This window comes from Genypterus blacodes, unplaced genomic scaffold, assembly GCF_046128005.1.
Source record: "Genypterus blacodes isolate CSIRO-AG114 ecotype Tasmania unplaced genomic scaffold, CSIRO-AGI_Gbla_v1 ptg000007l_1, whole genome shotgun sequence".
Classification (NCBI taxonomy): Eukaryota; Metazoa; Chordata; class Actinopteri; order Ophidiiformes; family Ophidiidae; genus Genypterus; species Genypterus blacodes.
This window is the reverse complement of record NW_027466821.1, coordinates 2,074,941-2,101,559: the sequence shown is the minus strand read 5'-3', so window position 1 is coordinate 2,101,559 and position 26,619 is coordinate 2,074,941. Positions and strand designations below refer to the sequence as shown.

General features: G+C 46.5%; 1 long non-coding RNA gene across 1 annotated transcript; it reads left to right on the top strand.

The window, feature by feature from the left end:
- Window positions 1–1,519: 1,519 nt before the first annotated feature.
- On the top strand, window positions 1,520–10,545 carry LOC143000704 (uncharacterized). Its single transcript, XR_012963645.1, has 3 exons — window positions 1,520–1,924; window positions 9,875–9,951; window positions 10,479–10,545. It is a non-coding gene; the product is annotated as an uncharacterized LOC143000704 (long non-coding RNA).
- The last annotated feature ends 16,074 nt before the right edge of the window (window positions 10,546–26,619 follow it).

The following is a 26,619-nucleotide window of genomic DNA, read 5'->3' as shown; positions in this document are numbered from 1 at the left end:
AAAAGGTGCAGGATATTGGCGAGTGTGTATGATACTCATGTGAGCCAAGAAGGGTTTGTTAATAATTATAATATTACTGACGATAATCATTTCGTGAAGTTCGCATTTTCTGTCTTTTTGCAACTAAAATAATGATCACCTTCACAGCACACCTTAAACTCACACCGACATATCAAACAATAGACAATACACACACAAAGAGTGTTTCATCCACTTAAAAACAAGCGTCGTGCTGTTCCTAAATCAGAAACAAAGATTCATTACACAACACAGAAGTAACAACGAGACACGACAATCATGTCTCGTGTTTATATACATTTGTCCTTTTTCAGATAATAATCTGTCACTCATTTCAGGGGCCGTCAATGTTTTAGCAAATTGCAGGAAAATCTGAATAGAAATAAGTACGTAAATTGAGAGAAGCGTGGGGAACGTCCACGTCTTTACGTGTCAAAAGCGTCAGATTTGCAGCTATATTGAATAAACAGCCTAAAATGCCTTGTAAAATCGTAATTGCAGGGAAATTCCTTCACTCATATCGTCTCGTTATTGTTACAATCTAGGAATTCAGCAGTGATTTCATTTCATCAAGTTTGGAATCAATTTAGTGTAAAAAATAATATGTTTACATGAAAATATATTGTCGTTTGTTGCAAAGATTATAAACCACCGACAGTGAAATATTTTTATGCTCACACATTGATGATAGATTATTAGTTTATGTGAAATTCCTGTAATATTTATAGTAACTAAAAATGTTATAACTGATGTTGGAGTATTTTACCAACCTGACTTAAATGATGCTGAGGCTGGTCCATATTTCTCTTCAAAGGGGCGATAGGATGATAAACAATATATATATATATAGGATCAGTTAATGAATCTGTGTAATTTCCGATTTCCAGCATTCCATCTGACTTTTGCAAAAGATCTAAATTTTACTATGGAATTATGAGCGACTTGTCCTCCATAATACCTAAATAAGAAAATGCATCATGACGTATTTGAATAAGTAAAAAGAAAAATAAGTAAGTAGACGAACAGCTATTGATCTCTATGAAGTATTATAGAAAATATGATCTGATATATATTGATTTCTCATTGGATTTCCCCCTGCAAATGACTTTGTATTAATGACATGATTGAATATAGATTGTAAGACATCTCTTTTATAAGGAACACGCATCTCGCGCGTGTTTCCTAATTCTGCGTTCGAAGACCCGTCCCGTTACCGGAAGGTTACAAGTTCGATCCCTCCGGTAGCCACAAACGTAACAGTACCACCGAGGCGTGCTTAAGCATATCCGCCGACCTCGGCTTGATAACGCGCGAATGTGCGAAAACGTGAAAACAGAGAAACAAACTTTCCGAAATACTTTTTTTTGTTTACATAGCAGGTGGCCCCTGACGTCACACGGGGTCGCAGCACGCCCAAAAATAACAACACACACCTCCGCGCACAAGCAAGTGCCTCCCCCGGGGGGGTTTCTAGTCCCAAATATACTTGCTTGCCGGGACACGGCGTTGATGTGTGTATGAATCGTAACGAAAAAAACAAGGCGCCTCTTCTTCTTCCTCGTCATTCAAACGGGACTCGGTGTACTGCTTTTTCCTCTGTTGCATTAGTAATAACAGCGGCGTTGACGGGAGACAGCAGGAGAGGGAGAGCGAGGAAGAGAGAGTGTGTGTGTGTGTATACGCGTGTGTGTGCGTCTCCAGCAGCGGTGCCCAGCGGAGGAATATTCGAGCGTTTTTTTATTTACTCTGCAGCTTGTTGTTCATTTTCTCCGCGTTATGGTGAACTTGCACAGTCACGTGTGAAGATCTCCGCAAGTACAGAGGACCGCGAACTCCTCACCTGGCGCGCGCCGTTCACTTTACCGTGAGGGACATATTACCTGATCGCTTAAAAAAAAACATCCTGGTAAGTTTTTCCACGCATATTTCTCCTTTCCACGCCGAGAGTTTGACTACTTTGTGTGTGTCCGCCGCGCTTTAGAGTTAGGAAGTGAAACCCCCGGGTACAAGTTTGTCTCTTTATTGTCAAAATTCGCCTCTAAGCGCAATTATTTGTGGCTTCCTTGTCATTGTTTAATCAGCTGATAACGTGTTTCATCTCGCGCTCTTCGGTTGCCCGGCTCTCCTCAATGTGCCTGATCGCTGACTTTGACAAAAAAAGATTTATTTTCCGCATGTGTTCGCAACTAATGCATGAGTCTGCGTGAGAAATGCGTCCTGTGAAATGTATTTTTTAATTTAGCAAAAAGTTCTAAATTCCAACTATGTCAAAAAAGTCATTTCAGCTTTGATAGAATCCAGATAGCGGAGTTGGTGTCTTTTTAAGTGCCTGCACCAATTGCATGCAAAATGCAAAATGTGTCCAATATTATTGCAATATAACTACTCTAACGTAATTGTACAATAACATACTAGTAAACTGAATTAATAACGTGCACTGTCACTCAAAAGTATTAGATTTTGATGCTTACTTATTATGTGATTATTTTTCGAATGGTGAGGATTACATTAATGCCTTTTATTTCTATTGTAGCTTTGACACAGTTTCTTTTCAGATAGTGCACAGTGTGTAGAGTCCAAGGTATGTGTGTGTGTGTGTGTCAATGCTGGTGATTTTCACACACCAATGTCACTATAAAAGAAACGATATTAAAGCAAAACTAGGCTGCAGCTTTGATTTCTCTATTTTTGATCAGGTTTTTTTTTTTACCAGATTGATCCACATCTGTACGATCTACTGTACAGCTGCGATTATCAGCAGTCAACAACGCCTTACCGTGTTTGCTTGCTCCATTTTTAGATTCCATAATTTTCGCTGTCCAGATACAAAACAGTGATGATCACATATCAGGACGACGTGGCTGTATTCTAAGTTAAGATAAATCCTAAATTTAAAAAAAGAAGCTTCACCTCTCCTGATAAATCTCTGCCTCCTGCAATCACGTAAAGAAATAAAGCAAAATCAATCGTTGTAGCTTTTTTTTAAAAGGCTAACGAGGTATAGTGAGAGCTGCTGAACTCTCCGGGCCTGTCCTCTGATCAGCTTTCACCCCTGGATTAGCAGGATCGACCCTCCTTGTTCAAGCCGCAGGGTGCACAGGTGTTCCCTCCTCAGTTATGCAGGTGTGGGCCAGTTTTCCCCCCACTCACTCAGCAGCTCTCACTCTTCAAAGCCAAGGCTGCAATAAAATGCCCCTTGTGAAATATGTCAGCGACCAGTGCACAATCGGGCTCTTTATTGAGAGCTCCCTGTAATCACCATGTGGAAAACTGCTTTAAAACAGCCCAGGCATCCTTTTTTTGTTTGTTGTTTACGCATTATGGCCGTGTGTGTGTGTGTGTGTGTGTGTGTGTGTGTATGTGTGTGTTTGTGTGATGTGAGGCCACTTGATGCTGCAAAAACAGGATGCATTATTTCCCAAGGTAATGGGAGAGATGGAGGGGGATTTGCCATTAGTCGTACCCCTCCCAAGACTGACCGCTGTGGGAGCACTGCACTTATTACCCCGACTCTTCCCACTCTGCATCCATTCTTTGATTGCTGCATTTATCATCGGGCAGTCGCGCTCCACATTATGGTAATAGGAAAATGAATGTCCTCCACTGGATTAATGTGTATAACCTGTCATATGTTTCAATCATTTATCAAAATTAAGATTCGCCTTTCAGCTCAGCGAACTCGGGCTGATTCATGATTTTTTTATCTTAGATATGGAAATCGTTGTTTCCACTTGTGTGTGTGTGTGTGTGTGTGTGTGTGTGTGTGTGGGGGGGGTGGGGGGTGGGGGGGGTTTAAGGGTTTGCCAATTTATTTGTCATTCAGAGAGTTGTGTGGAAAGTTTGTCCGGTTCAGGAACGACTCAGAGCTGTGGCAGAGGGGCCAGAGGTTTGATTTCAGGCGCAGATCAGCTTTGTGTTTTTGACAGGGGGGGGGGGGGGTGGAAGTCAGGCATCACTTTTGGATCCGCTTTTGAATTGCGGATCAAATTGCGGATCGAATTGCGGACCCCCCCCCCTCCCCACCGTCCCACAACACCTCTGTGATGACCCGGGCCGGGCCTGCTGGAGCCTGGAGGTGTTGCTGTGTTAGTAAAATCAAGGGAGGGGTGCACAACATCTCTGCGAGCTCGCCTAACTTCATCCAAAAGCCGCTGCTTTCAGATCCAGCCCCGCTCACCCTGTTACTAAGCTTACAGGCAATTAAATGGCAAATGCTCAGGTTTTTATCCCCGTTAACTTCACAGAAATGTTTCCATGACAACCTCCATGCAAGTTAAAGCAACCAGAAGTGATCAAGTCTTTTTTTTTTTTCCCTTCTCTTTTTTCCCTTTCCTCCTCCACTTCTCCCCTTCCCTCCCACTTGGGTTGTTCCCTCCTACCCCCCCTCTCCCCCTCACTCCCCCACTCCCCCACTCCACCCCAGTAAGAATGGAATTTGTGTTGACAGTTTTGGCCTTTTAATGGCACTTTTGTGCCGCGCAAAAGTATTTGTTTACCGGGATCATATGCTGCGAGCTGTCAGCCTGGGAGAGATTGACTTATTAAGATAAAAGAGTGTATTACATGCTTAAGAGGCCACCCTTTGCACTGTAATTATCCACATCACAGTAATGGTGTTTAGTGTGCCCCAGTTACTAAGAGCCTTCAGACAGCTCAGACTTTTTGAGTTAGGCTCTGGGTCACTTCTTAAGCCTGACGCTGTGACTCTTTGGCCAGAGAAAGTGGTGCTGGGGGGGGCGGCGCTGGGTTTCGGATGAGTTCACCTTTTTTTTTCATCAGAGTTCATGGTCATGTATGTCGAATTTGTGACGATTTTCATGACTTGGACGTCCGTACGCTCGGCCAAATTCAAAACAGCATGTGGTTATATTATTTGCTTTGGCCGAGAGTGCTCGAATGTCAAAACATCCTGAAAATATTGTTTTCCAAATATTGCGTCTGACATCATTGTGCCTCTGAGGATTGGAAAGCCACAAACAAATGACTCAACTCTGTGGGTTTTGGACAGCGTGTTTGCTTTAAAGCTCTGCAAAACACGTCTTGTTTTCACAGAAAGGTTCAGACTTCACCTTTTGACACCTCCGTCTGGACTGTGACCTTGCGGTTGCGGTTCTCCCCTTGAGTAGACCTTCCCCGAATGCCATAACTTAGTCTGGGGCGCTCGGCCTGTCAGGGTGTTTATCTAGTCGTCTACACACTCCGCTCACTTTCAATCACAGCCACAGACCTCGCGTCTTATTCCTGCCCTCTGCGTTTAGCTTTCGCCGTTATTCCTCGGCAGCTTTCGGAGACGACGTGGGCAGCGCCGCTTGTGGTGAAAGACGGGGTCAGTTGTTGCTCTGACAACACAGCAGCCTGTTGCTTGTAAACAGGGAAGATGAGACGGGACTGAGAGCAGCAGCGGTGGCCACGGCAAACACTGCTTTAGTGGCTTGTTTTATTATGACTTGCCTGACATCTTTCTCTGATGAAAGCATCCTCATCCTCCTGTGGCAGATTGTACACCATAGCTTCAGCAATAACTTGATTAGTGTTCATCAGTGTGTGAGGTTAAGCTGAAGAAAGGGGCAGGGAATTGTTGAGTTGTGGCTTTAGCAGGGGGAAGGCAAACAGTGACCCTGCTGTAACCAAGGACCTTTATCTCTTTTATCTAGAGAGAGATGGACAAAAAAGAGGAGAGGAGGGGGGAGAAAAATGTTTGTTTCGAATGTGTTGTGAGGAAGGAGGGGAAAACACACACACACACACACACACACACACAGGGGGGTCCGTGACGGTAACGCCTCTTGACAGGCACATTAGGCTGCGGAAAGAGCATCCAGCTCGGGGCTGAGGGCATATGGCGCTGCCTTCTGCCGGCGTAGCTCCAGACCAAGTTACAACACTCGCGCAGGGTCACGGCTGTCTCAGGTTTGTTCCTGCTGTCTCGCTCGTCTAAATAAAAACAAGGGGGGAGGGGGGGGGGGGGGGGGGTCGGGCCGTGATGATGTTCGTCGGTTAAGGACAATAGAAAGTGAGAGTGCTGGATCTGGTTGAGTTATTTTTTCGGTTGTTCCAGCAGTGCAGATTTGAAGCGAAGAACCCCCAGCTCGTGCCGTGGCATGGCGACCTTAATCCTCCTCTAAACAATGGCTGTCTTTTCACCACACACTGACTCAGGGTTTTTTTTTTTTCGCGCTCTGTAATGTTGGAGAGGATGGACTCGGGCATGACGCGGGGGCCGGACAGAGGGGAGGGTAATTACAGGCTACCGTGCGGCCCTCTGGATCTCGGCTGGAAAGGCCCGGGTGAATGCAGGCTGGGGAAGCAGCCACAACATATGGACGCAGCAACACACGGTTTATTTTTACGATATTTGATGAGTGGTTTTTAATTTAGATTGTCACTTCTGGCAAGCGGCGGGGCAGATGGTGCAGACTCGAGTGCCCATCAGAGCCTAAATACCTCCAGGCAGCTGTTGGTCATAAACTTTTTTCCCTTTTTTTCTTCTTCTCCTCTTTCCCCCCGTGTGTTTTCTCCTCTGCAACAAGACTTAGGTCGGGAGAAGTCAAACCTGTTACAACACCTGTTTCTGCATATGCAAATCTGTTGTTTTGTCATTTCATTAGGCAAGGCGAAAAGACACGGCTCCCTCGTGGTTGCCAACACGCCTGGCACTGCGCCCACTTGGCACGCGGCACCGCAGACGCGCTGCAGGCGGGGCGAGGGCTGTGACAAGGGGCCGCGAGGTGACGTCCGCGGGATGCCTTCACACGAAAACTCAATCCGCACTCAATCTGAAACAAAGGGGATTAAGTCCCTCTTTCATTCTTTCTCCCTCCCTCCCTCTTCTTCTCTTTTTTAAATTTTTATGTCCGTGCAGAGGAGCTGGCAGTGGGTAAACATGCCTAGCAGCCCCCCCAAAAAAACTGGGAAACGCGTGTCTGGCACACGACGCACACCTCCTCCCTCTCCCTCCCTGCTCTCTCCACCCCCGCTGTCCTCCTCTCCTCCTCCTCCTCCTCCCCCTCCCATCCGTGTCCCTTCATCATCTGGCGCTCCCCCGCAGCGCTCGCCTCTTAACCACATGTGCCAGCACCAGGTCCGCTCTTGCTCCGGGGGCTAATTGTTCGCTAGTAAACCGTGTGCATCGTCAGTGGGGGTCTTCCAGGAAGCGAGGGATGGTGGCGGCGATGGTGGGTGGGGGTTTGGCAGGTACAGATCACGATCCACGGCTGAAGATTGTCGGTTGTAATCCGGCCGGCGCGCTGAAAGCAACAAATATGCCGTGAAATTAAAGGTTATTGCAAGAGCGTAATGCAAAAGCTGCGTGCAAGATTACTAAAGGCTGTTTTGCAGACCTGGGGGGGAGGAAGAGGAGGAGGCAGGACAGCAGTCTGATTATACATCCCCATGTTTGACAGCGCGAGACGCTCTGGATTGATCCAGACAAAGTTTTTACTTTCGTTGCGTCCTCTCCTACGGGTCAAAGGTCAAGGCCCTTCTTACCTGCTCACATCTGCTCCTCTGGTGGTCTGTTTACGATTGCCGCAACTGTGCCCTCCTCAGTCTAGACTTCGCACGTGAGTCGGATCGATGGAAAGAGCGAGCGCTCGTCCCCGCACCGGGCTAATCTCATCTGATAAGCCTTCCTCCTCCTCCTCCTCCTCTTCCTCCTTTCTCTCTTCTCTGCTCTCCCCCTCTCTGTCCTCCTCCCTTGCCGCTGTGGTTTGGTGGGTCTGATTTGTAGCTCCTGCTCCTCTCTCCACACACACACACACACACACACACACACACACACACACACACACAGATGCAGCATTAAAGCCAGGCCCCACTAGCCCCCTCTGATACGGGAGAGTTCATTAGAGATGTGCCTTTGATGGGCAGCCTTTTCATGTGACTACCGGTTTTTCAAATACCTTGATGTAGGAGCTTAAGCAGGCATTGTGCAGTAAGCCCTCCTTTTGATGCGACTTATTTAGATCTGCATAGTAAATCAAGGGGGAGTAAATAACCAGCCAGCAGATGGAAGCAAGGAGATAAGGCGCCGGCGAACAATCGCATTTGTATTTTGTTATGATGTTGACAGCAGCTAAAATTCGCTAATCTAGAGCCACTGATCTGCATTTCAAAGAAATCTCATTTAGCAGCGGGGAGGATAAAGTTCCTCTCATTGTGTCTATTTTATTGCATTCTTCGCTAATTTATCTGCCCGCAGATTTAACGTGCGAGGCCTCGGCGGGTAGGAGCAGGCGTCCGCGCGTTGCATCGGGGGGTCTTAAATACTGTGAAAGCGGTTACGTCTAGACTGTGAGCTGAGGGTAATTACACGTCTGACCATGAATAGAATGAGTTTGAAGACTCATCTTTGTTCGGGCGGGCCTGAATTGCTCGACTAACACTGATAAGGAGCATTTGGTCCCCGCAGAAATATTGCCAGTGACTTTCCATAATGCGGCCGCCCCCCCGCCACACCCCCCCACTCCTTTTCCAACACCGCGGATGGTATTTACTTTTGAGATAAAGTTATTGTGTACAGTAATCTGACTTGTTAGCATAATGTCCTCTTTCATCGCCGGGCCCTCCTTTTCCTGCACTGTGGAGGTATTTGTGGTCTGGGTCTTAAATAGTTTATCTTGACTTAGTGCGTGAGCGCTTTATGTAAATATCAGCCTATAGCATTATTAGGCCTTCATGAATACTTGAATGCATTTGCCATATTTATAAGTTGATAGAATTTACCAAAGGTCTGATATTTGGCGTAAAGATATGTGTGGTATTTGTAATTCCCCGTGAATTGGAGGTCATACAGACTAATAGCATTCCTAATGCTTTGCCCGTGAATAAAATATGACATCTGCACAGCCCAGAGGTGTGTTTGTGTGTAATACTGAAGTCAACTTAGCAGCAAATCAAACTCAGTAAAGCGGCATTAACTTGAAATAATGTTTTATATCCAAATTATATTGAATAAGTATACTGGCAGACAAGCAGAAGTGCACAGTGTAAAGACGCATTTGATTCTATCCATCCCTGCCAAAGCGTCTCACGTCCGTTTTCCCAGCATGCCGTGCACATGGTTGTCGCCCACCTTGCAGCAATCTGTTTTCCACCAACTCGAAGCGGTGACAAATCACAGCAGTTGGGCACGTTTTTGTTTTCCTGGGGCCGAGGGCTTCTTGTACAGTTCAGAGAGCGCATTCCTCAGGATTCAGCAGTGGCTGTTTGCCTGTAGGGGTCAATGGAATTCTGGGGGAATAAAAGGGAGGGAGGAAAAAAAAGTCTCAGAGGGGAACATCCAGGCCATTTTCTGCCCCTTAGAAGAATCCCACACTGCTTCTTTTTAATTTCTGGACGTAGGTTAAACATCATCCAAGGCGACCTGCAGCTACAGTGTTTGAAGTGTGAAGAAGACCAAAATCATCACTGCTAATGGTGTGGATTTTATGGCCGCTGTAGCATGTGTGTGTTAATGCAGACAGCTGAATGGTGGAACATTAGAGCTCAATAGTGTCAGGTTATCTCTGTGATTTACTCAGTGTTGAGAGCTTGAGCCTTCCAGGCACTGCACCCTTGGGGGAGGGGAGGGGGGTGATGTTTCTTTCCTTTTTTTTTTTTGAAGCTATAACATGAACTGTACATTGCCTGTTTGTGCATGCACGTACACACATGCTTCACTGCGAAATCCAGGTGCACTTTGTTGTTTTCCCGAAACTTTTATTACTCTCAAAGAGCCGCGCAGAAAATAGTTATGCAAGACGCATATCGAGCCCGCACATGTCTGCACCCGGACTGAGTGCGCTCGGGAAGAGGCGAAGCAAGAGATCATCTCAGCTAATGGGAGTGTTTATTGTTTTTTTTGCTCTTATCATAGACGGCCTGACATCGCTGGACTCCACTTCCACTCCCCTACCCCGTGACGGACAACGACTGCAACTTCTCTCCCTAAGGGTGAGTACTTGAACGCCTCCCCGTGTCCGTCTGTCAAAAGAATCCTTCACCTTGACAAGATAAGCAAGTACTGATCAGGGTGAGAACGAACTGTAACCTGTGTGTTCTCCAAATATGTAAAAGCAAGTTTGTCCCGTGGTGGTTTTGTTATCCCTATTCTGCTTGGGTGATTGTAGTGGCCAGTTGGGGTCAAGGGGGCCCTGTTCCCCCCTTAAATGTAACAAATCTTCATCTTGTCCACCTTGATAGAATTCCCCCTTCACTGGGCAACCTTTCAGTTGTGCCTGTTTGGTTTTCACACCCCAAGGATTTTCAATCTACTCTAGCTCAGAGTTATGATATGCATTATGGCCGACAAACGTGGGCAAGCGCGGACGTCGGGTAGTTTTTATGTTTTTATATTTTATTTTCTCGATTTCACCCTTAATTGAGATTTGTAGTGCCACACAACCCGAGTGGCAGACGTGTTCCTTACCCGACCTGTGTTCTTTAGCGCTAATATTCTGCATTCCCGCTTCTCTTCCCAGGATGAAATATGCACACCCTGTGTCCGTAGATAAAGGCAGAAGACAAGCGTTGTGAAGTCTAAAGTGGTAAGTGAAAGCTGCTTTCATTGTTCTCGCATGCCCAGTGTTGTGTTTTCTTCTGGATGTCTGGTGTCCACTGTAATGAATCACATTGCTCCTGACTGTTGCCGGGGTTGGGCTTCAGAGGAAACACAGTCCTGGGAGCTGGAGAGACTAAATGGCCAGGTCAGGCACTGGGAAATGAAACCAGCGTTGTATCGGAGTGAACACATTGGTGCAAAGACGGGCAGAAAATGATGCGTGAAAGTTCGATTTTCACACATAAATGGTGAAACTTAAACATTTCCTGACTCTTTCTGCGCCTTTTTCTATTCCTGCAAATCCATATCATAAACATGGAACACTCTGTCTTCACACTAATGATGCAGGCCGGTGTTTGTCAGCAGATCAATCTGCAAATGAGAGACTTGGGTCACGCAATATCACGTAATGCAGCAAATTTGGCCCTGTCAGAAGTTGGAACACTCTAATACACATTGCTTTGAGTTGAAAAGTTTGTATTGAAAGTAGCTGGCTCGGACGTGCAGTCGATAATCTGAAATGGCGTGGATAATCAATCCGGTTTCGGTGTCCAAAGAACGCTCTCTATCATCTTTGAATCCAGGCCATAGGTTGATTCAGGTTCTGTCCAGAACTTATAAGAGCAAATCCATCTATCTTGCCGCAGAATACTGCCTTTGAGGTGTAGTTATGACAGCAGGAGCAAAGCTGCAAGGTGTCTCCGGGTGCAGACCAAGGTCCACCTCCCCAAGACTCCAGTCTCCAGAGCTAAGCAGAACCCAGATATCCTTTCCCACCTAAAAGAGATTTAAATATTAGTACTTAATTTGTGTCGGTATACAGTTGAATCTTCAAAGTTGAACTCCTTCTGCATATCTGCAACCCCCCCCCCCAAAAAAAGACCTCTAATCATGGCAAAAAAGAGTATAATTGCCCCTACACAGCAGGCCCGTGGTGCCTGCCAGTGTAGGTGCGTGTAAAAATCTACAGCAATTAAGGAATATCTCTGGCCGCCTTTTTTAGAGGAGCAGAAGTTCGGACTGAACGGCCCTCTGCTCACATTTCCAGTTTGAAATTGATTTCTTGTCACAGATCAGAAACCTCTTGTCATTCCGTTTCCCAATCCTCAAACGGTTTCCCTGAATCCCCCCTCCTCCCAACGGGGGAGGGGGGGGAACCTCCACGGGTCTTTACCCTGGGCACTCGGAGGAGTCGAGGGGGTAGAGGCAAGGAATCAAAGGGACTCAGGGATCGTTCCCCCTATTGGCAGCTCGCATTGTCTTGCCAAGTCGGGATTGGAGGAGAAGGTGAAAACTGCGGGGAGGGGCGGATGGAGATCAGGCAAAGCACCCCCCCCTCCCCCACTCCCTTTTTTTCTTCCCCTAATCTTTATCCACCATTAACCCCAGCGCCCCAGTGTGTGGATGAGATCAGGGCCATTGGTCAATCCCCCATTCACCGCCACCCAGAATATTTTAAAGTTAAGCCCTCCTCGCTTAACAAAAAAAGTCTTACTCATCAAAGGTTCACTTTCCCTCTCCGGCTTCCTTTTTCCCTCTCTCCGTCCCAAAGATCTGCCTGCCATCCTCTGCGCACCTTCTTTTCTCTCCATGGTCCACAGTTTTGTCTCAAAACTGAAGGCCCGGGAGGGGAGGGAACGGAGTCGGTGAAGTTTTGGAAGTTTCCCCCCAAAAGTTTCCGTATTTCAATTGCTAAAGTGTGATAGCGTCATGCTGTGAGCAAATTGTAGCCAAAGTGGAAAGAGCGGTGACATCCTGCTCCTCGCTGATGTCCGGGATTAAGAGCCGTCCTGTTTTGAAAGAGAGCCCGGAGTCGTTCTTGCATTGTTTCCGCAAAGGAAATATCTTTCACACCTGATATGTATACACTCGACCTTTCTCCCCCGTCTTTCACTGCATCATGTGTAATCCATCACGTCGCGTTCCCGCTGCTTTCAAAATAAGACTGCGGGGTCGAATTCGGTCCAGATCAGTTTGTCCTGCGGGGTCTGACGTGAGAGAGAGGAGAGTGAGGACTTGGCGTGGAAAAACAACAAGGAGGAGATGGAAGATGCAGGGAAGACAATGAGAGGAGGAGAGAGGAGATTGTCCAGAGTGCACAGTTGCCAGTTTGGAACTACTTCACCCAGAAAAGTGAGTTCCTCGGTAGTCGCAGTTCAACCGTATGCACTGTTCCTGCTGTCGTATCACAAAGTCAGGGGGGGAGACATTATAATAGGGGAGCCTGCAAATCTTTCAGGACATTTTGCCAAGATGTGACAATGATGCCACCTCATCGATTGTTCGTTCATGATTTGTATTGTCTGATTGTAGAGTGATGTGATCGGGTTTATAGCCAATATGCAGTGTCAGTACCATAGTGGTCGCAACCTCCGTGCACCAGGGTCGTGAACCATCTCAGGGTACTGGGGACCCTGGGGGACAGTTCCTGCCCCCCAAATACAGTCCCTGTCTTGCCCTTTGATTCCATCTTGAATGAATGACGAGTAAGTCTCTGGCCTCATCGTACTCAGCCCCCCCCCGTCCGCCCTCAAGCAGTGCTGAAAGCAAACACGCCATATTGGAGATGACTGATACTCTGTGAAATGCCTGATTGCGAATACCGCACGCACCGCCTTCATTTCTCCCCCAAAAAAATGAGCCGGCATCTCGTGTTTCGCATGTTGTTCTTTCCCGGCAATTTTAATTGGGAGAAATCCTGGGTGCGGAAGCCGGACCCGATGGCATCCCTCCAAGAGCTCGAGATTATTGTGAAACCCAAGCCGGCGCAGGCGTGACATCAGAGCGGCCTGACACCGGTTTGAACTCTTTGTTTCAGGTGGGAAGAATTACGAGGGGCTTCGCTCGCAGGTGATCGTGTCCAATGAATCGGTCGCACACAGCCGCGCATTCTTCTCCCTAGGTCCAAAAGCGCTGATTGTCTTGACAGATGAACTCGGCGTGTTATCGCCAGACTGTCATGCCGCCTCGTTTTTCAGCGTGCGCTCGGCGCCCTGAGTTTATATCGGCCTCTCACAGGATGTCGTCTTCGGGACATAAACTAAACTACACTATTTAACCTACTGATGAATTAGATTTTTCTCAGACTGCAAATTAGGTTACAGTGTACACATCTGCTGAGCTGCTTATAAATCAATCAGTAAATCCATCGTGTTTCAGATATTTAGTTCCAAAATATAAACATTGTGCTTTCTTAGCAACCTTAGCTTTTATTATGGCAGAGTTTAAGCAACAAGAGGTTGTAACAAAGGGATATTGACCTCCTGTGGTGATTGGAAGTCTCATAATTTCGAACTAATCAGATACAAAGAGTGAGATTGTTTGTTCCGTTAAGTGTGTAATTGGATTCATTGCGTACTGGATATAATGCGTTTTACTGCTGCAGCCTTCTCTTTTTTTTTTTTTTTTTTTTCTACCGAGACGTTTCAAAGAGAAGTTTCAAATCAAACCGCGCGGTCACAGCCACTGAAAAAGCTTTTACTCAAGAGGCAACAAGCCAACTCCTTTGTTCATAATGATCATTTGATCGCGGGTTGAAAAGCGATACAGGCAGCGGTGAAATCCTACAAGAGCCTGGAATCCGACTTCCTCGCCACAAACCGCAAGCCGAGACAGCGCAGCCGCCGCTACCTGGTTGGAGGCGAAATGGGCAGAGAGCATCCGCGCGCGTGTGTGTGGAGAAAAACACACACAGACACTACATACTTGATTTGGGTCATAGAGCTGACAGACAGTGGAATGTGAATGTGTGTATGTTGACAAACTCCACTGCACTCTGAATGGGGTTTGTGATTACACCTCATCATGCGTGCTGCATCGGCCCTGTCCCCGGCCCCCCTGTCCTCCTCTCTCTCTCTCCCTCTCTTTCTCTCTCTCACTCTCGCCGCGGTGCCTCTTGGGCAATCATGTGGTCACACTACCTGACTCCTCGCTGCTCAAGAGTGCAGTTGACAAAAACAGCCCGAGGCCCGTCATGTGGAAAAGATTCAGTCGGCACACAGCATATATTCTGCACCCCCGACCCCCCGCCACTCCCATCCTCCCACCCCCCCTCTCTCTCTCTCTCTCTCTCTCTCTCCCTCTCCCTCTCCCTCCCTCTAAGCAACTGAAGCACCGGGGTGTTTCCTTCTCCTGCTCACCTGTGAAGGGACACGGCCTGGCTTTTCCTCCTGTCTGCGTGTGTGAGAGGGTGTGCTTTTACGTTTGCAACTGTGCAGCAGATTCCTCTTTAAAACAGCCCTGTGTGTGTGCGCACGCTCTCCCCCCCCACCTCCCTCACAGGCGGGCAGCTTCTCCCTGTCAGTCGAGCTGCACTCCTCATGTCATGTAACATAAAGCCGGCCGGTCAGCGAGAGCTTTCACCTGTCAGTCAGCTCGGTGGTCCCGGCCTGTTGAGCCGCTCACCTGTGTTTATTGGACAAGACCTGCAGCACGCTGCCTGGGGAGAACTCCTCATCTCCTTTCCTTTCCTTTTCACTTTGCTTTTGTCAATTTCCATCACTCTCTTTGTCCGTCTCTCTCGCTCTGTTCTCGCGCACTCTCCACCGCTTTCACACACACACACTCACACAGATTGTAAAATGTCCAGCTCTTCTTACCTGCTGTCCAGTACATTCCTTCCTGGCTTCACTTTTTTACTATGCTCTCTTTCTCTCTCTCTCTCTCTCTTTCTCCCGCTGTCCGTTTTTATTTTGTATTATTTTGGAACCTCTTTGTCAATCCTTTGGTTTAAAGCTGCCGCCTCCTTGGCGCCAGTGCTCATCTCTTCTCCGCACCTGGCTGAACACGCACACACGCGCTCGCTCGCTCGCTCGCTCACGCCGACTGATTGAAACTTGTGTCTCAAAAGTTGCTAACGCTCACTGAAGCATTATATTGGAGATAAAGTAAATAAACTAGGTTGCTATGGGAGAAATGTCTGGAATGGACCGCAGTGATGTGGCAGCTATGCACAGAGGCATTCGCTTTCTGTCACACAAACAGAGAGAGAGACACACGCACACACACACACACACACACACACACACACACACACACACACACACACACACACGTATGGCTGGAAAGGTGTCGCTGATGTTGAGGCGTGAGGGTCGGGAGGTATTTTCCATGGCTCAGGGGTTTCACGAGTTTAATGTTTTTTGAGGAGATATCTGGACGAAATAATGGATTCATGCGTTTGCAGTCAAGCGGGAAATGGTCATCGCAAAAGCCTCTATAGTTAGCACACACTGGATGTAGTGTACAGTAGATTGTACATCACACACCAGTTGGGTTGTTTGTTTATTAACCAAGTTCTGAAGCGATTTCAGGTGAGATGTAGTCCAGGGAAGAAACCATTGAAGGTTTATGCCAAAACGGGTCCAGTTGGCAAAATATGCAATTTTACTGTTTTTTTTGTCAATTTCTTCCAGAGTAATACACTAAAACCAATCAAAATTAATCTTAAATAAGTTATGATGGACTACAAGTAGGTGCAATTTGAGCCAGATCTGGCAGCCTCACCAAGATGCGGGTCACAATTCTAGCATTGTTGAACAGTAAAAATTAAAATAAAGAACTACACTTCAGCCTTTGCAGAGGTATACAGTACAAGCTAAGCATTCATTTTGCTGTCTTTACTGAAAGGTTATAAACTTCGCCCTAGTCGTCTTCTCTTTCATCCTTTGCTGCTTTACTCTTTTCGCTTTAATTCCACTATTCTTCTCTTGACATTTGTCCCGGCCTGTTGAATTCAAAGCGCTTGTGCAGGAAAGACCGATATGACAGATTATTTAGAAGTGTTGCTTAAACGGCCAATGATCCTTTTCGACTCCAAGCGCGGGGAGCGATGACGCACACTAGAGCCCAGCATTCACATTTTCACCTGCCATTATGTTGAAACTCCCCTTATGTTCACCGCGATTCCATTCAGCGCCATAAAGTGGTATAGGTGACATGGTAATACATTTGCATTGTGCCCGGTGATAAATACTCTACCAGGTCTTACTCACTCGGCTGCCTCTGAATGTGTCCGGACAGCGCCTGCATTGTCAAAGGCACAGGGTCATTCAGAACTCAGTCTCCCTTCCCTCGGCCTTTTGTCAAATGTTTCTGCGCGGGTGATAGTTTTCTCATTTATTCAGTGAATAGTCTTCGGGTGAAAAATAAAGAGTTTTACATTATGGAAATGATGGAATGGGTTATAATCTCCCACGTATTCATCACAGCAGACATTGGACCCTTGTGATACCGTCCTCCATTTGGCCATTGTTCCCGTTCTCTCCGCGCACTGTTCCCCTCAATGGGCGAACCAGGCTTTAATCCTGTCTCTCTTTGGAATGACAATGTTTACGAGCCATCATTCAATAAGGATCCAGGAGCGGAGCGTGGCACACATCTTTCCCGGTGGCAAATGCCACGTGAGTGCGCTCGAGCGACGGAAGAAAAGGCATTGTCAGCTCATAAAGAAGAGGCCGGTTTGACGAAGTGATTGCAATTTTCTTTGTGTGTGTGGTAATGTCCAGCTATAGAGGTGGATCACCTGACTCTTGCCTCCCTCCCATGGTAATGCTATGTGTACCATGTTTGTCACTGTGCAGGCGGCTCCTACTGGTTATTCGGGGTGCCTGCACAAAGGAGAGCAGGGCCTATAGCGAACAGCCCGAGTCCCTGCTGATCGTAGTGTTCTCCAGGGGAAGCTACAGGTAACGTGTAGCTGCCTGCACCTCCCCTCTGCGGTCAGTAGGGGGCCAAATAGAGCTGAAGACGTCTTAAATTTTAGTAGCCAGCACGTACAAGTCCCGAGTCCCGATTCAAAATAACTTTATTTACAAAAGCGACACTGGTACGCAAGTTTTAGGAGATGTTGACCTCTCACATTTGTCTATCGCATACGCCTTAAATTTACACTTGGCTCCTTGTAACTGAGATCTGATCACAATGCTATCGGCTTGCACCCCCGCCCACACATTGCCACTTTGCATTTATACACATTAGTTTCCTTTTAAAGCATCTGGATCATTTTAATGCAAGGTGCAAATGAGAGCACAGTGAGAAATAAGCCCTGCACAGGTCTTTGAAGTTTTCCTGTCCACACAATAACACACTGACATGGCAACGTTGACTAATTATTGCCTGTAAGTAGGGATTAAAGCTGTGGATGTTGACAGTAAATTGGCGCTGAGACTGTGTGTTTAACACACCTTTGTGTGGATCAGACACATTCTTGCAAAGAAGGAAGGTGTCTGTACATAAAGCCCTCCTCCACTCCTCTTCTTTCGCCTTCCCCCTGTCATGTATTTACACTTCACCAATAAATACAGGCTTATTTTCCTCACACGCCTTGTCCTCTATTGTGAAATGATGTACAAGCAAGCTAATGAGATTTCTCTAATGTAAAGAATCTCTCTGTGAAGGTGAGATGTTTGTCTTTATGTTTCGTTGCCCCTTCAGATTGTTTTCCCTTCAAAGTCACATCGGCATTAAGGGATTAGCGGCATAGCCGCTAACAGCCATTAGCGTATTTTCACCACGGCGTGATGGACTGATTGCTACCGCCTTCACCAACAACCACAACCCCCACTAACCCACCCACCCAGCCGTACCTCTTCTATGTCTCCTCCTTCGGCGCCTAGCGAGAAATGAAAAACAGTCGGCGCGACCTCCAGCGACCCCTCCTGACGCGCAGTCAGTTAAATGGTTTGTAAGACGTTTAATTACCAAATGGTCTAATCGTTATTCATCTCATCATTAGATGTATGATATTAAGTGAATCACCTCCCTGGGGTCCACGTGTTTCACAGATCAATAGATTTAGATGGAGCTTGAAGGGGGTGGGGGGGTGTGTGTGTGTGTGTGTGTGGGGGGCAGTTGGAACACTTCTAAACCCCCCCCCCCCCCTGCCTCATATGAGCAGATCCATTGTTTCCTTGATGCGTGGTGGTGACATTCACTCATTTATTTACCTAATTAGCTTTCATATACATTTAATTATGCAAATTCAGACGTCTGCACCCAGGAATGCTTGTATGTCACTTTTTAAAATCCCTTTTATTTTCCTCTTTAACCGCTCCTGGGTCTATTTTTGATGGAGAAAAGGACGCAAAACAATGGACAAGGTTACGGCACGACTTCCCGTTGGCGGCGTGCTTGCGTTTGCACTTTGGGATCACTTTGTTGGTATCGCGCATTGTTTTGAAGGCATTGTGGAGACTGCTAATGCAGCATGTGCACCTCCCTGGCCCAGTAGCCCGCAGCTTGATATCGCCTGCGTTCCCAATGTGAATATGGCTGAGTGGTGATCGGGGAGTTGCTGCACCACAAGCTGCTATTCACCGCAGCCAGCACCACTAGCCTGAGTTAATTGTCCATTATCTACTATTATCTTAGCTCTCTCGCTCTTCCTCTCTCTCTCTCCTTCTCTCTCTCCCTCTCACTGCTCAGCATTCAGAACATGGAATCAGAAAAAGCATCACGTTCCATTTTTGAAGCCCACACAAATGAATGAATCAATGGTGGAGGATGCTGAGGCGTCCGACAACCTACTTTATAGCTTTACAAAGCAAAAACACGCACACACACTCTCTCTTTCTTTCTTCCTTTGAATAAATAACTCCCAACTTGTAATTGCCGTTAAACAAAGAAGACCCTGAGATCCTGCCACCAGAGTGACGGATCTGTCTGCCGAGGCGTTTGAGGAATCCTCAGAAATTTCACTTGATGGCACTGTTTTCCTTTTTGCCTGTGCTGAAGCAACAGGGCATGTTTTATGTATGCCGGGCACAGTGTGGAAAGCCTGGCTGTGCCACAGATACGCGCGCCTTTCCGTTTGTCCCGTGTCCCCGGGCACCGAGAGCAGGGACCAGCGGCCCAACACTAAAAATCCCAGCTTGTACTTTAAATAAAATGACGGAAGAATTGTAAAACGACTTTCTTGCTGTGTTTTCGCGCTTAATTCATCAAATTACAAAAAACAGAAGGGTCTCTATTGCTGTATTTGAAATTATGCCAGGATAAAGATCATCATGCTGCTTTGATAGCCGCCTCGACAGTGCTACAAGGCCTGGCTTCAGATATTAGACTGCCCTCAACACGCATAGACTCAGCCAGACACACTTGGGTGCAAATTTTTAAGGGCTCAGTGTAGTTTTGCGGAATATTAAAGCAGAAAAAGTAATTCAGTTAATAGGGAAAAATGGTCACCCTTTGTCCATTACTCTTACTCCTGACTAGTGTGTGTGGAGGGGGGGATTAAACAGTGTTTAAATAGGGGTTGGATGGGAGTGTTGGGGGTGTGTGTAGGCTGGTGGGGGTCAAGATCATATTAAGTGCTCACAAGGCAAATTCAGCATAAAGTGTTGGGGAAGCGTCTGTGCAGGAGCCGTGCCTGGTGATCAGCCCCCTTAAAAGACGCGATACATCACTGCGACGAATAAGCAGTGCTTGTATTTGGCCGTGGTGCGCATCATAAATAAAAGGTGCAGCGTGCATAATCGAGGCTCGTGCGCGGGGGGGACTCGACTGGAGATGAGAAATGGAAATCTGTGTACTGGTAAATAGATAATCACAGAAAAGTAATTGAGGTTTTCAAACCCCAATCTAGTCTGCCAGCATGAGCTCGTTTGCATGTTAATCACGTCGGCGATTTCCCCGTCATCACAGGGAAATCCGCGCACACTTCCATAACCAGCTTTTAATTGCATTTAAAATGTCACAGAGGTGGAACACATGTAATTTAGCCAGAACTGTGTCCAAATTAATGGGTACGACTGAGACGCTCCATTGGACAGGGTTGGAAATGAGAGAGGCTGTCCATTGTTTGGGGTCTTTATTAGAGATGCTTCAGTCTTTTGCGATAACATCTCCCTGCCGCGCCTGTTTTTTTTATTTTTTGAAGCGTTATATCAAGACGGCCGAAATGAAATCTGACAAGCACTTTGTAAACGATTTAACACGACAATAGATGCCAGCTTCAGGGGGAAAGTAAGCGAAATAGATGGAAGTTAAAATAGATGGACCAGGGCGAGCAGGCGGGGGGGGGGGGCATCAAAAGGGAGCGAAAAAGTTAAAGTGGATGGGTTTTGAAGAGGGGGAGGGGGGGAAGTAGATTATTTTCTTTCATCACCAGGTGTTCCTTGGCATATAAATTACCAAGATGATGTTTCCACAACACAGCTTAGGGTGCCCGAGAGAGAGAGAGAGAGAGGGAGAGAGAGAGAGAGAGAGAGAGAGAGAGGGGAAACCTGCAAAACAGACCTATTTAATTTTTCATAGAGGTGGACCATCAGGAGCAATAAGCCAATATTCCTCTTACCCTTTTCCAGATGCCTTCTGCACCTCTGCATCTCGCCGAAAAAACCTGAGCCCCCTCACTATTTTCTCCAAAAGAAAAAGTTCTGCCGAGACCTACATGAAAGGGAGGAACTGTTGAAATGTTAATTTTACCATCTGCTATCGAAGCCTGCTACCTTTTGTGTGTGCGTGTGTGTGTGTGCGCGTGTACGTGTGTGTGCGTTTTCTTATTTTTTTCCTTCCCCCCCTGCTTTCTCTAATTCCCAGTAGTTCTGTTCTGTTTCATGAATGCGCTGCTATTTTGGCTGTTTGAAGTCACGGGGTCGACACAAAAAAAGACTTTGACTGGCTGGGAAAAATACAATGCCACATGGCGGGGTGGGGTGGGGGGGGAACCGGTGGAGTCTGTCCCGTTAACTTCCTGTTTCTCGTCCCCGGGTCCCCTCTTGGCAACCCCACGTCTTATACCAGTCCCAAGGTTCCAGTTTGTCCCGTTTCGCTGACTGGCGCTCGTGTCTTCGGGGACCTATTTAGTCTGTTTATCCTAATGCTCAGGATTTTAATCACTCGTTTACAAGACCCCAACACCTTCTTATTTCAACTTCTCGTCTTGGCCCGTACTCGCGTTAGTCTCCTGTAAGCTTATTTAACCCCAACAAATCCTAAAAATTTGGTCGGAATCAAGTTTTTTTCCTCCCCCCTCCGTCCTATCATCTCATCATAAAAAAAAAGTCGACACTTTAAACACAACGACTGCACAGTTATGGCCCGAGCTCGCTGTGAAGATTTCGCCAAATGGATAGATTCCACTGTGAGATTTGATAGTTGGCAATTAGGGTGAGACATCCTGTGTGCAGAGTTGCTTAGCATTTTCCTTGGCTGGGATCAGATTGTTTAGTCTGCTCTCCTGTTTCTGAGCTGCAGTTGACGGTTGTTTGCAGAGCGCTGGGGGAAAATGTGAGAGGGGCCAGTGCCTTTCTCTATTTATTTATTTTCCCCGTCCTTGGAGCTGGAATCTGATTTGTGTTCATGTTTCTCTATTCTCTCTGAGCGGTTTTTAAGTGTGGCTGCTGAAATCTAGACTCTGTATGACCTCACCGCCCGGCCTGTGTTTCATTAATGACCGGCCCTGTGGTTTGGGGAGAGGAATATTTTTCATATGACACCGCCTTGCATTAGCGCGGAGCGGCAGCTGCACAACCACAAAACCATCCAATTTTGTGGCTTTGAAAGGTGTGAAAAGTTCAGCTCCCTATAGCAAGCCTTGCATTTATAATTACGCTCGGTGTGTGCGTGTGCGAGAGTGTGCAGCATGTGTCAAAAAGCGGAACTACCGAAGACTTGTAAAAAGAAACGGGAGGGGGAGGTGGAGGGGAGTCACCTGCTAATGAAACATTTGTCTTTCATTCTCCTTGGCAACTTGTAAAGTAAATAGTGGAGATATATTTCGGAGTGAGACGTTTACGCGTTTACAGATTTGACATGCTACGCTTTAGAGAAGCCACCTAAAATAACAAGCGGGGATTCAAAATGGCGTAAGTCGCGTTTTGACAGCTTGATTCATTTGTCATAAATATTTCATCTCAACGGGGTTTGATGCTGTTTCGACCCATGCCGATCCCTCGTACGAGCATGTCGTTTTTTCTTTTTCTTCTTCTCCTTCTTCAAGTGCCACATCTGGCAGAAGAGGCATTTCTGCACAGATTTGATTGATTTCCCAGGCTTTGTTGGAAAGCGACTCACGCGAAAGCCACTCGGCAATTGACTAAGAAGCATGCAACAATTCAGACGCACGTTGCAAGTCTGTATAGCCCTCCCCTCCCCAAAAAAAACCCAGACACTAGACTACTGTAACTCTGTTTAGTACCTTTCAGGATATTGAATATCCAAAAGGAAACCTCAGATTTGTCCCGTCCAAAAACAAAGAGCCCTTGTGCTTGCCCCCCACCCTCCTCTCTCTCGTCTCCCCTCCAGCTTTAATACTCCCCTGGTACCGTCATCGCGACACGACAAATATGCTACAACCCTCCGAAGACATACATAAGATAGCACGCGTTTATTTTCCAGATAATGCCGAGCCATTCATCAGTGCACTCCTACAGCCGTGGCAGCGTTAAGTGTTGCGTTTGTCAGCTTTGAAGGCAGGAGTCGGACAGTGGGGGGAGATTGAGGTTAGTCACCGAGGCTCAGGGAGAGCGAACAAAGGAGAAGATGACCTAATAGTCCTGCTATGTATTTGAAGTAGGGCCTGCTGTTTGTTTGGTGAGGTGCGGCGCTGGATGTGCGGGGAGATGTCTCACAGGCATGATGGGTACTTTTAAGCTGTCAGGAATATCCCTTTTGCCATCCATCTTGCCGAGTAGATTGCAACAGGCTTCGACAGTTGTGGGGCAAAAGGCAACAGACGCGGAAAGATAACAGCATTTCCCAAGTTCTCAGCATCGTTTCAAACGCATAATTGTTTGACTCTGTGTAAATTAAGAGTCAGCCACGGTGATAGCTTGACGCACGTGCATATTTGGGGCGCGATGTTGCGAGCTCTCTAATGAGAATGCTCCCCAGTTGTATTTGTTTGTAAACAGCCGCCTTGCAGAATGTCAGCGAGAGTGGAGTTCTGTATATTGCGCTCCTACCAGAAACAAGCCACAGCACAAACATCACCACCTCGCTGTAAACCACTTAATTACATGCCAAGATTGGGCAAAACAAAACAGTAATTTATTTGATTTGTTGTATACTTTTTCTTAGATCAACCTCATTATGCGGAAAGGCACTATCAAGGTGTAGTTTGATAAAAAAGTGGCGAGCTACACGAACGCACGGCGACTCAATCACGTTAATGAACAACACACTTATTTAAATTTCATAAAGCTGTTTTGGACAGCGTAACCCAAGCCTCGCTTTTGATTCATTTAAAAAAAAAAATTCGTGGCTGATTTTTCTGCTTTTTAATTCCCTCAAATTGCAATCTTCCTTTCTCCTCGCGATTTCAAACCGTTACAGCCCTCGAGCCTCTGAAATCCCTGCCAGCCATTTCTGTTTTGATAAATTGTACATCTCGTCCTATTTTCAAAGTCATCAGCGATTGCTTTTTTGCCACTCAGAGCACTGAGCATGGACAGCTTTTAAAGGTAGTGAGTAGGTCTGATAAGTGGCTCAATCCTTGTACTAAAGCCTTTTTATTGAAGGTTTAATAGCTGCAGTATAATGAATTATAATGTATTCTCTCCAATTGCAAATTTCCTCTAATATAGCCCTCTTGCTGCAGCAAAAAAAAGTCCATCCGAATGTTATTGTGACCAGCTTTTTAAGAATACAAATCAGCCCTGTGATTCATTCGTTAGATTCATGCTGTTTTGTTGTAAATTTCCCCCAATGCTAAATGGAATGGCACTTGTGTAACTGAAATATCCAACCTGTTCGAAAGTGCCGTCATTTTTCATCCCGAAGAGTGTTTGTGGTACATCATGGTCAGTTCCAAGTCAACTGCATTTACCGAATACAACCGTTCATGTGAATATTTCAGCCCAGTTTAACCTCATTGAAAAGCAATAGGCTTTAGGAATCGTCTTGCTGTTCCAATTTAATGGAACATAGCTTTCAATGACAGCATGTACCGGCACATCATCAAAGTGAAAGTTCCAAAGTTCCGCTTAACTTGTTGCCGAAATAGTTTCTCGTTTTCAAGAAAATTGCCAGTACGCCAAGTCTCAAGAAGTGTATCTGAGAATCTTCCCCCAAGGAAAAATTGCCACTTGCATACTTGTCTTTGACCAAAGTGAAGCCCTCACCCACTCCAGGGGGAACATGCGCCGTTTAGGAAGATATAAAGGAGTAATTTTATTACCCGGTACATCTCCCCTCAGAAGCCATTTCATTTCTACTTTCAGCCTCCACAGAAGCCTTTATTTGATCTCATATTCCAGAGTATAACTGCCTCAAACTGGTTGGACTCCGTTTATTTTCATTTGGAAAACACATTTTCTGTTGGAGGGGTGGCAGAGGAATGGGAAGTGGAGGAGAAGGGGGCCCTGGTATGGAAAGGACTCACTCCTGGCGAGTTTCTTTATCAAATATTCCTACCATGTTGTAGAGACTTCTTACTGTGCACCAAGATGGAAGTGAAACTTAACAAGTTCAGTCGCTGAGATTCAGAGGACGGGAAATGTCCCCTCAAATTCTCTAAAGTTTTGTTGTTGCAGGTAACCATTAAGTTTTCCAGCTTACCAACCAAATGCAGCTGGACACGTTTTACTCTGTGCTTTGAAACTGCAAATCACAGGCAAACTGCCTCGTTTATTAGTCAGCCCAGGTGTAGCTGGTCACTTGAGAGCGCAGTCCCCATAAACTCTTGAGCCTTTTTTTTCTTGGGGGTTCAGCATCCATCGGTACAGTCAGCGCTGACCCCCCCGCTCCCCTTCCTGAGACTTAGGTCCTTAAACCTCAATCTCTCCAATCTCCTGGTGCAGCTGTCTGAAGGAGCCCGAACCACATCAGAAAATCTTTGTCTCCACGTCCCTGACCTGTGGTGACAGGAGAATGAAAACATTTTCTTCCAAAAAGTGTCGTCTCAGTGCTGCTGAAGTCCCCCTCACCTGATTAGCTCCTCCTCTATGTCTGTCGCTCTCTTTTTTTGTAGGGGGGGTATCATTCCCTTCACTGGGCTCAATTCCAAACAACGAATTACCTCCAGATGTAATTCCTATACCCCGCCCTTCGCCCTCAAATTAGTGGCTAGTAAAAATTAGGTTAGAATTATCCGCCGTGTGGAGAATAGAAGAGTTTGAAATCTCCATATAATGAGTTTATTATTCTTTGCCTGAATGCCATTTTCCTGAATTAATTTGATCGGGGTTTTTAGGTGTAATTGGTGTCTAGTTGAATGGGGCTTTAGCCATGAATGGGCAGCCACTGTGTCAGCGGCAAGTCAGAAGGCCGACACTAAGAACACAAGGCTCTACATTTCAAAATCTGGAGACAATTCCCAAACTTTCTCCATTATCTAATATTTAGTTTCATTTTGCTGTCGTCCCGCATGGCAGAACTGTTTTTATTGCCGTTTGCGAATGCATCAACAGTCACTCCGCGGACCTTAAACGGCGGTTGTTGCATGTTTTTTACAGGTGTTGTGCTCTTTCGACTGCCAGCGGAGCATGGCTTGCTGCCACTCAACTGTGCAGCCACGGTTCTGGGAACGATAATGTCTTTGGCAGAACCACAGCCGTGGGATCCTCAGACGCTACAGATCACTGTCATAAACGGGTTTCAGATTTGTCTTTTAACGGCAGGTCTGAATGCGTGAAACGGCTATTGTACCTCCATTTTTTCTCTTTTTTTTCAAGCTGTTCCTTCATCTTGATGACACCTCAGGGGCTGGGAACATAAAACATGGTAGCTGTATGTCTGCTTCAGTAAGAATCTAATTTAAACGGGAGCAGCTTTTACTATATGATAATATCTCCTATGGTGAAGAAAGGGAGGTTGTCCAATCTGCTGTATAACAGGTAAACTGCTGTGAGCCGCGCTTGCTTGTTTAAATTTACCCGGCACAGCCTTTGATTTCGGCGACTCGTCTAATTCAAATACGCGTTTGAAGAGAACCTGTTTTCCCGTAGAGGGGGGAGATGTGGGAGGGATGGGCATCTGAGGTAGCTGCAGGGGTGGGAGAAGAAGAAGGAGGCGCGGGAGGGACAATTTAACCTGGAGTGCCTGTCGCTGGGCTACCAGCTCCTTCGTTTGAAGAGGCCCGGTCAGCTTGAACTGCCTGACTTCTGTCATTTCGATCTCTT